Raw genomic sequence first — 9,728 nt, forward strand, 5'->3', positions numbered from 1 at the left:
GCCCATGTACTCAAGGTTAGTACATAGTACATAAAAAGAAATAGTAGTGCAAGAGAGATAGGGCAGCGGGGAAGTTTGTTTGGACGATTCCAGTCGTACGTAATGGCGGCGGCGCTACAGTCACTCTAGGTGGGGGTATGAGACGCATGTGCCGTGGAAGAATTGAAGTTGAAGAATGAAGGTTGGTGTTGTGTTGGTCTGTTGGTATTGTATTATTTGTATTGTACGCCATTGAAATATTGCAAGTTGAATTTTATTTTGTTTTGTCTTTGTTGTAATCATCTTATTGATTGTTGATGATTGTTGATCGTTAAAATGGAACAAAATAAAAGAAAAGAAAAAGCCAACCATGTTGTGTTCCTGGTTGTAAGGACCACACAAGCAGTAGATTTCGTTTTCCAAATCCGAAAAATGAAATGGACACGTTGGAATGGTTGAAAGTAATTAAGAGAGGAGTATTAAACAATTATACACCTCTTACTGTTTACAATAAATTTCGTGTTTGCTCTAGACATTTTACAGACGAAGATAAAGTGGATTTTTACCAGCAATAGGTAAGCACTGTACCGCATAGCAAATGTTTGTTAGCAAACTTAAATTAAATAATATTTTGTATGTTTAAACTGTTATTGTTTAAATTAATGTTAATCCTATCATATGAATCTTACTTATATATTTTAAAATCATCAAAACTTATAAATCTAATTGTACTTAATTGTATTCCGCAAATATGACTTTGATTTTTAATATAAGTATTATGAATATTAATTGTAGTTAATTATTATAAATTTTGATGGGCCTTCTGGGCAACATATTATTTGGGTTCATTTCTGATGATGATAAAGATTAAGATATCTAGTACTTGTTTATTTATTAGTCCAACAGATTTATTTATTGGTTATGTTCTGTTAAAATATTGTATTTAAATTTCAGGCTCTCAGAATGCAGCAGATATTGAAGAAGAAGAAACTCAAACTATAAGGTTTATTGACGTACATGGTAATATCAAATATTCTATATTCTTTGGTAATATATTATAAAAATATGTCTTTACATTTTTCATTCAGTAAGTGTGCCAGATGCTATAACCACTTTCAAAGCTTTGCTTATAAATAATTTTATATCTTTTCATTCACCTGAAAGCAATTGTGAAAATGATGTTAGTGAGGGAGCATTAGATGCATTAGGTTTTTTTTAACAGGTGAGGTATTACCAGGTTGTAAACCTTTGGCACCTGAAGTGAATGTTTCACTTCCTCTTTCAGTTTCAAATGTTATGAGAACTCAGGTGGGAAGGTGTACTGTAACCTATGTTGCAGGATATGTAGCAAAGAAAGTATTGAAGGTTTCCTGTGAGCAATGTAAATATAATATGTTATTTAGAGTAAAGAAAGAGGATACAGATTTCATTGAAATTGAATTGTTTAAATTTTTCACCATTCAACTGTAAAATCCATTCAAATACAGGTATAAATATATGTAAATTTATTGTTAGACTTTCTCTGTATATGTGGTGTAAAAGTGTAAATGCAATTGTAAATGGCAGAGACCAGAAGTTTATTAACTTACTTAAAAATAAACCAGACTACACTATGATAGATCCTATGAAATTAGTAGCTCACAGAAAATATGAAAGTAGGAGAAAACAATTTTGTAAGTACAGGTCATAAGTGTAATTAAATTATTTCCAGTATAAAACTGTACAATTTGTATGTTATTCATTCTTGTTTACAGTTTCATATTTCCATTTTGTTGTAAACGAATAAAATTGTGTTTTCTATTTACTGGACTCATATGGAATCTTTAAAATTCTTTTTATTGTTTTACATATATCTTCATCATCAAACATTTTCCATCTGCTCCTGAATCTAGGTCTTTCACAATTGCTTTCATCTGTATCTACCTTGTCTTATAGAACAAGGGTGAACAGTTTGGGAGAAATGCTATGTCCTTGTCTCGCTCCCCATACGCGCTATCTCAGAGTCATATTTTACTTTAATTATACATAATCACATATTTTCCTTTTATTATACATAGTTACATATTTTACTTTAATTATACTTAGTTACAAATTCATGAAATTCAAAGAAATTGCATATAATTTGTGAACACTGTGTATTTAAAAATTCTCCTTTGATGTAAGTTCTGGAAAGAATGTTACTTACTCTTTGTTTACAAAGGTTTTCAAAACATTTTAATTGTAAATGAATGAGATATTTCACTCGCCATTGTAGTACATAGGTACATATTTTACTTTAATTATACATGGGCACATATTTTACTCATAAACATAGTTTATTTTTTATTTATATATGTTTGTGTGTAAAATACATTAGATACATAATAAATCTCTAACATATACACACACACACACACACACACACACACACACACACACACACATATATATATATATATATATATATATATATATATATATATATATATATATATATATATATATACACACAAACATACAAATAGCATAGCAAGACTAAAGAGCCTCATGCTGCTCTGCACTATTCAGTAAATATATAGATGAAACTAGCCTCCCATAGCACATCAGCGTGGTATGGGGGGAGGGTGAGGAAAGCCTGGGGAGCATTGGGGCTCGAAGGAGTGGTCCCTAATTTACTAGGACCAATCTTTCTCACCTCAATGAATTGTATGCCTGAATGTCCATATGGGTATGCAAGTCTCCGCAGGTAGGGCTTACTTATTTCGGTTGCTGCTTGTGTGTAATTCCATATATCATTTTGCAGGTTGCAGTGAATAGATGGTTAAGTTCAGAATGGAGCCTAGTTTCGTGGATACAGGTGAAGACCACCACAATGGCAGTGATGACGATCTTTATAATTTATTATATCTGTGATTCCTCAAATTTTATAAATTACAGAAATAAATAAATTTTTAAGAATATCTGTTTTTTATGTTGATGTTTTAATGTAATGGAAAACAGATATAGTCACAAAATAATAAATAAAAACTTTTCCTGTGCCAAAACATATGTCTCTATCTGATATGTTATACATTTATGGTATACAAAATTGCATAAGTGTATACTACATTTTTGGACAGAGAATATATTTTGGCATAGAATAAGTTTTTATTTATTATTTTATGACTATATTTGTTTTCTATATAATATTCGGAATATTTTGAATTTCCCGCCTAAAATTCAGAAATTTATTTTTTGAATTTCCCGCCTAAAATTCAGTATATCCTTTTTGAATTTCCCGCCTTAAATTCAGAACCTACATTTTGAATTTGCCGCTAAATTTTTAGTTCCCGATTCCGAACTTATTTGGCGCTAGAAACTCTCTCCCCACTTTTTCTCCGGCACTTACCTTACTAGGGGGGGTATATACTATGGGTTAGTAGGTATCAAGTAAAAGACAGATTGCATGGTAATGACACATGGTAACTCAGAATGAAATATGTCAGCGTGACATTCACAGTAAATTTGACGGTAAATTTGACGAATAATTGTTTGAGAACAGAATAGGATAAGTGGTTTGGAGAATATATGTATTTTGTTATTAAATATTAACTACTGAAATAAGAAATTCTGGGCTCCTAATAGTTTGCATAAATGAAAATGCATCAGTTGACATTTTGCTGTCCTTCCACGTAGAAGTTGTTTCAAGAGCGTTATATTTTGATGATTGATTCGCCATGGAACTGATGATGATCTTCATGCCTTTCAACCCAACGAGTTTCACAAATAGCTTGGACAGCAGTTTCTTTATTTGTATTCACTAACGTATCAGACAGAGCTAATCCAACAACAATATTCACTTTGATATTTATTATAGATAAATTATATAATGTAGCACACAGTCTCAACAATTATAATACATATTCAAATTACAAACAACCAATTTGTAGACAAAACTGGAAGATATGATATACCTAATACAAAATAAAAATGTGCTGATTTCGTGCGAACAGTCATGTCATGTATGTTGAATGAGCAATAATCTGTGGGTGGTAATTCTATCTCATCCATAATCGAACGATTCTCTGGCACTGAAATGACGAATTGACAATAATAATTGCGTGATTTTGAAAATCACGCAACTCTGAATTCGCGGAAGTCGGGGGTAGCGTTAGTCTAGGTATTACTGTATTCAGAATTGTTGATTTTTTAAAACAGCAATGTAAAATGGCTTCCGCATAATTCTACACTTACCACTACAATAAATGAGTTTGAATCACTTCAACTCTTAACTTCCTGCTTATAGGGTTGATTGATTTAAAATTATTTTTTTTAGGATTATTTGATTGATATTTAATTTTGTTTGGAGGGGGTCATGACCCCCCCCCTTGGATCCGCCACTGTATCCGCTCTACATAAACTAAAAGTTGACACTGATGTAACTAAAGGCACTACGTTTCAATTCCCTCTTGTAAAATACTTAAATGAATTTTACATCGAGTTAGTAATAAATTGTCCATTAATAAAAAATATGTAATGGTATATCTATATATATATATATATATATATATATATATATATATATATATATATATATATATATATATATATATATATATATATAAATAAAAAGATTTTTCCAAATTTTTTATTAGTTTTAACTACATTACAAGTTTACGTTTCTTTTTTTGCTTTTTTCTTGATTGGTGACTCATCATCATTACCTTTGTTGGAAGAGCTCTTGCTATTGTTGTCGGTACAATATCCAGAATCATCTGTATCGGGGTTTGTCTCAGGATCACCTATATTAGGATCATCTAGAACAGATGGAAGATACTCCTTTAGTTTATTTAAATAAACACTCAATCCAATTTGTTTTAACAAGGAAAATGTAGCCATAGATTTTTTGAGAGGTGTACACTCTCCTTGCGACTCTTTAATTTTATTACCTGTTAGTGATACTGAAATCAGGAATGTTTTGCATAGATTGAAAAATTCACACTGCACGGATTTTTATTTCTTAATCAAAAAAAAAAATAATTGTGGAAACAATCGATATAATTATTGACAAATTAATTATACTTTATAATAATTGTCTTACTGAGGGGATTTTCCCAGATGTTTTAAAAGTAACAAAAGTGCTACCAGTGTTCAAAAAGGGAGCTTCAGATAAAATTGGAAATTACCGTCCCATCTCAATCATTCCCATTTTCGACAAAATTTTTGAGAATATTCTAAATGTTCGTTTGGTAGAATATCTAGAAAGACACAAAATACTTCACTGTAATCAATATGGCTTTAGAAAAAAGTGTAGCACTACACTAGCTATACAGAAAATTGTGAGAGCAATAGTTGATGGCTTGGAGGAAGGTCATTTTGTGTCTTTGACATTGTGTGACTTATCCAAAGCTTTTGACTGTGTTTCGCATGAATTACTGTTGGAAAAAATGCATAAATACGGTATTAGGGGAAACACTCTTAATCTATTTAGATCATACCTAACAAATATAAAACAGGCAGTTTTTCTTAATAACAGCTATTCTGAGTTTAACACTGTCGAATATGGTGTACCTCAAAGTTCGATATTAGGACCCACTTTGTTTCTTAATTATCTGAACGATTTATTTCACTACACTTTTCCTATAAAATGTGTTTGCTTCGCAGATGATACAGCTCTCATAAATACTGATATTAATCAGAATAATTTAAAAATTAAAATAGATAGTGATACCCAGAAAGCAAAAAACTGGTGTTCACATAATGAGCTAAAGCTAAATGAAGAGAAAAATCAGAATTTGATTTTTAGTTCTGATTGGAAGTATATCTCAAGAAATAGTGTTAAACTATTAGGAATCTTTCTAGACGATAATTTGGATTGGAGTGCTCATATAGATTACTTAAGTTCTATACTTGCTACAAGTATATTTTTAATACGCAACTTAGTTTATATGATTCCTAAAAATACCCTTAGAATGTGCTACTTTGCACTATTTCATAGCCATTTACAGTACGGAATAACTGGGGTAATTCTTCTTACGCAGATCGAATTTTTAAATTACAAAAAAGAGTAGTGAGGATACTTGCAAGAGCAGAGTATAGGGACCACTGTAAACCTTTATTTCTGGATTTAGGTATTATGCCACTACCTTCACTCTATATATATGAGACGCTGATTGAAATTCATGCCAACAAAGGTAAGTTTAACATAAACTCCAACGTCCATGATCACGATACAAGATCTAGAGATGCTATTAGAGTACAACGTTTTAGGTTGACAGAGCATAAAAAATTCGACTGATGTTCGTTTGTATAACTTTTTGCGAGATTAAGTAAAAAGTCTTCACTTGTTATCGTTTAAGCTTAAAATCAAATCAAACTTTTTGAAACATTGTTTCTATTCAAAAACGGAGTACCTAAGTACAGCTTTTACACTATAGTACTAGTTTGGTCAGGGTAGTTGCCTATTATAATTATATTTCATGTTTTTTATAATTCCATAAAGTGTGTTTGTCGTTTTTTTTTAATTGTTAATATTAAATATATACATGTTTGTAATGTTTAAATTCGCCAAAAAATTTATATGTTTTATATGTATTGCCACTATTCCTTTGACTTGTCAAAAACAAAACTAATTTTGTATATTAATTGAATAAATTATATTCTATTCTATAAAACGAAATAGGCTTCTCGAGGAATAGATCACAAATTTCACATCCTTTTCTATATCTCTTCGATTCCTGGATACAATATTCATCATCAAAAAACTGTCTACCATACACAAGTTCATGTTGAACGTCCCAATCAAGTTTGCGAAATGTGTCTCGTATATTTTCAACATCAGTGTCAATATCTGTTATGGGTAACTCTTTAGAATACATCGCCCACATTTAAAAATTCAGTGCACACAATAAACTTTGTTCTACCATTTTTAAAAAAATTTTTTTTACATGTATACCTTTTTTCCACTTCTAATCAATCTCAATTTTTTGTGTTTGTTTATATTTCAGACTTCCGGGTTTGTTTTTCAAACTTTCTTATCTCACGAATTTTCCGTATCTAACGATTTTATGTTTTTAAGACTTCCGGACTTTATCTAACGATCTTTTTTTGGAGTGGTGAAAGCACCACTAATTTTAATGCAGATGTAGATATAAATACTAAGACATTTAAATTACATGAATTGGTTAATAGAAATATTAACGCAAAAAAGCAATACTTTTTAAACTAGGAATTCCAAAGAGTATATACATTGAGATACTTCTTCAGTCTCCTTTAGTTAAGAATGTCTAAGGTTCAAGTTGTTCTCGAATTACACGCACCAGCTCGAATTAATTACCAACAAAGACATGTTATAGTTAAGGTCTTACATGAACTAGTACAAGCAGATTTAGCTAGTATGAATTCATTTGCTAAAGAGAATAAAGGATATATAAATATGTCTGGGCGGTACCTGTTAAAAGGAAAACTGGCAAATATATTACAGAAGCAATGAAAACTATTCTAAATCAAATGAAAATCCCTCCTAAAAATCTACAAACTGATAATGAAACCGAATTTTACAACAAAGTATTGCGGAACGAGTAATTCGCACTCTCAAATCATTGATTTGGAAACACTTCAGTTACCAGGGCTCCTACAAATGGCTAGATGTTTGACCTTAAATTTTGAGTAAATATAACAACTCGAAACATTCTACTACGGGTGTTGCACCCATTAAAGTAAATGATCAAAATGCAAAGCAGAAAAAAGTTGAAAAAAGGAGATAAATGTACGTATCACGAAATACAGGCATGTGTTTAAAAAAGATTATATCCAAATTGGACAACTGAAGTATTCAAAGTCAAGAAAGTTAAGTTAAAACCAATCCAACAACATATATTCTAGAGGATGAAAGCAAAGAGGAAATTCAAAGCGGCTTTTACTCTGAAGAACTACAGAAAGTTAGGTACCCAGATGTTTTCCTGGTAGAAAAAGTTCTAAGAAGACGAGAAAATCAAGTTCTAGTCAAGTGGTTAGGAATGAACCAGCAATCCTAGATAAATAAAAATAATATATTATAATTTTTTAGATTTAAGCATTAAATGTACCTTTTTTAAATAAAAACACAAAAATAATTATATTATTGTTTTATTTTATTATAAATCTTAGTTATATGACTTAAATCTAAAACAGGATTAATAATTTTAGTAGATTCTATAATACGAAAACGAAATCGCATTCGATCCATAACTTCAAAAATTCCACCCTCTTTCTAGTTTACTTATAAAGTATATTTTGTTTAAATCTTCACTAAACGTCACCTTCCCACTCTTAAGTAGACTTGGATACTTGTATATTACTTCCAAAGCTAATCCAAAAGTAATACGAACGCGCTATCTCAGAGTTAGGTTCCATAATATTAAGAGCCGCAGTAACTAACATCTTCCGTATTTTTAGCTCCTTGTTGAATTATTTGAACGTACCTAAAACCTGCTGACTCTTTAATGTTTAATGATTGGTAGTAATCTCCACAACTCTTTAATGGAATTGATACCTATCCATTAGTAGCATTACCAGTCAATATTTTCAAGGCTTTAATATTTTGAAACTTTTAAAAATTAATCCAGAAACTCTTTGCGTCTATAGGAGTGATGTAAATGATTGTAAAAGTCTATAATCAGTCAAAAGTTGTGTAGTTTTCCAATTGAATTTTGGGCCTGTTAGTTTTACCTGTTGTATTATGTTGTATGTTTTCCGTCCTGTCGTTATGTTGTTCCAGTCTTGTTGCCGTTTAGTTGTTTTGTGTTCAGTTTGGTACGTTTTATGTCTCTTTTGAGGTTATTGATGTTGTGTTTTGTGGATTTAGATGTGCTTGATTTGCAGATTATGTGTGAAGAGCTCCTGGCTCTTGTATCAGAGCTATGTCTATTTTTTCGTCCTGTAATTTGTGTAACAGTTGTCAGTCGCCTCTGCCTGCGTTGAATTGCAGGAAAGAGGCCATACTAATGTACGTTGTGTTTTGTGCTCTTGTTTTGTTTTGTTTGTGGTGTTGTTAGTTTTGTCTTATTTAGTTGGTGTAGTTCGTCTGGCGTTTTTGTTCCTCTATCTTTCTAAGATAGATCGGGCAATTCGGGTCTCTGGCCTGGTGGGTTCTTGGGCTCAAGTTCATTATTTGGCAGTTAATACAATTGTAGTGGGTTGATTTACAGGCGCTGCCGTCATGTTTTAGTCCGCATTTGTAACAGGTTGGTCTTTCCTCTTTGCAGTACTTGGTCACGTGATTGTATCTGCAACATTTGTAGCAGATACTGACCCTGACATGCTCTTTAACGTAGCATTTCGCTAGATCGTAATAAATGTATCCGGTTTTTAGTATATCCTTGATAATTTCTGTGGGGCCCTCTACTATGATGTTCTCCCCTCCAGGGGCTCCTGCAATTTTTCCTATAGGCAATTTTAATTTTATCCAATTCCTCGCCGTATTTATCGTTCAATAGTTCGTTTTCGATTTTCACGCTCTTATGAACTGATCTTGCTCGTGTCCTCTCGGGAGACCGGTTATCATCATGACTGGGTCCTTTGACTTGGTAATGTCCTTTGTCTCTAATAAGCCGCATGATGCTGTTTTTTGTTTTAAGTTCTCATGTTGTTTTTTGTCGTCGGTTGTTAGGATAATCGTATTTTCATTTTAGTTCGCCTGATGGTGAAGTTGTTATGTCCGTGGGCTTTACTAGAGTTCGCATGGCGTCCATAACCTTTCCTTTTTCTTCTTCTTTAAGTCTGAACATGGTATCAAATTTCCTTTTTGTCTT

General features: G+C 31.7%; 1 long non-coding RNA gene across 1 annotated transcript; it reads left to right on the forward strand.

The window, feature by feature from the left end:
- The first annotated feature begins 204 nt into the window (after positions 1–204).
- On the forward strand, positions 205–2,895 carry LOC140431708 (uncharacterized). Its single transcript, XR_011949712.1, has 3 exons — positions 205–554; positions 934–999; positions 2,762–2,895. It is a non-coding gene; the product is annotated as an uncharacterized lncRNA (long non-coding RNA).
- The last annotated feature ends 6,833 nt before the right edge of the window (positions 2,896–9,728 follow it).

This window comes from Diabrotica undecimpunctata, unplaced genomic scaffold, assembly GCF_040954645.1.
Source record: "Diabrotica undecimpunctata isolate CICGRU unplaced genomic scaffold, icDiaUnde3 ctg00001754.1, whole genome shotgun sequence".
Taxonomy (NCBI): Eukaryota; Metazoa; Arthropoda; class Insecta; order Coleoptera; family Chrysomelidae; genus Diabrotica; species Diabrotica undecimpunctata.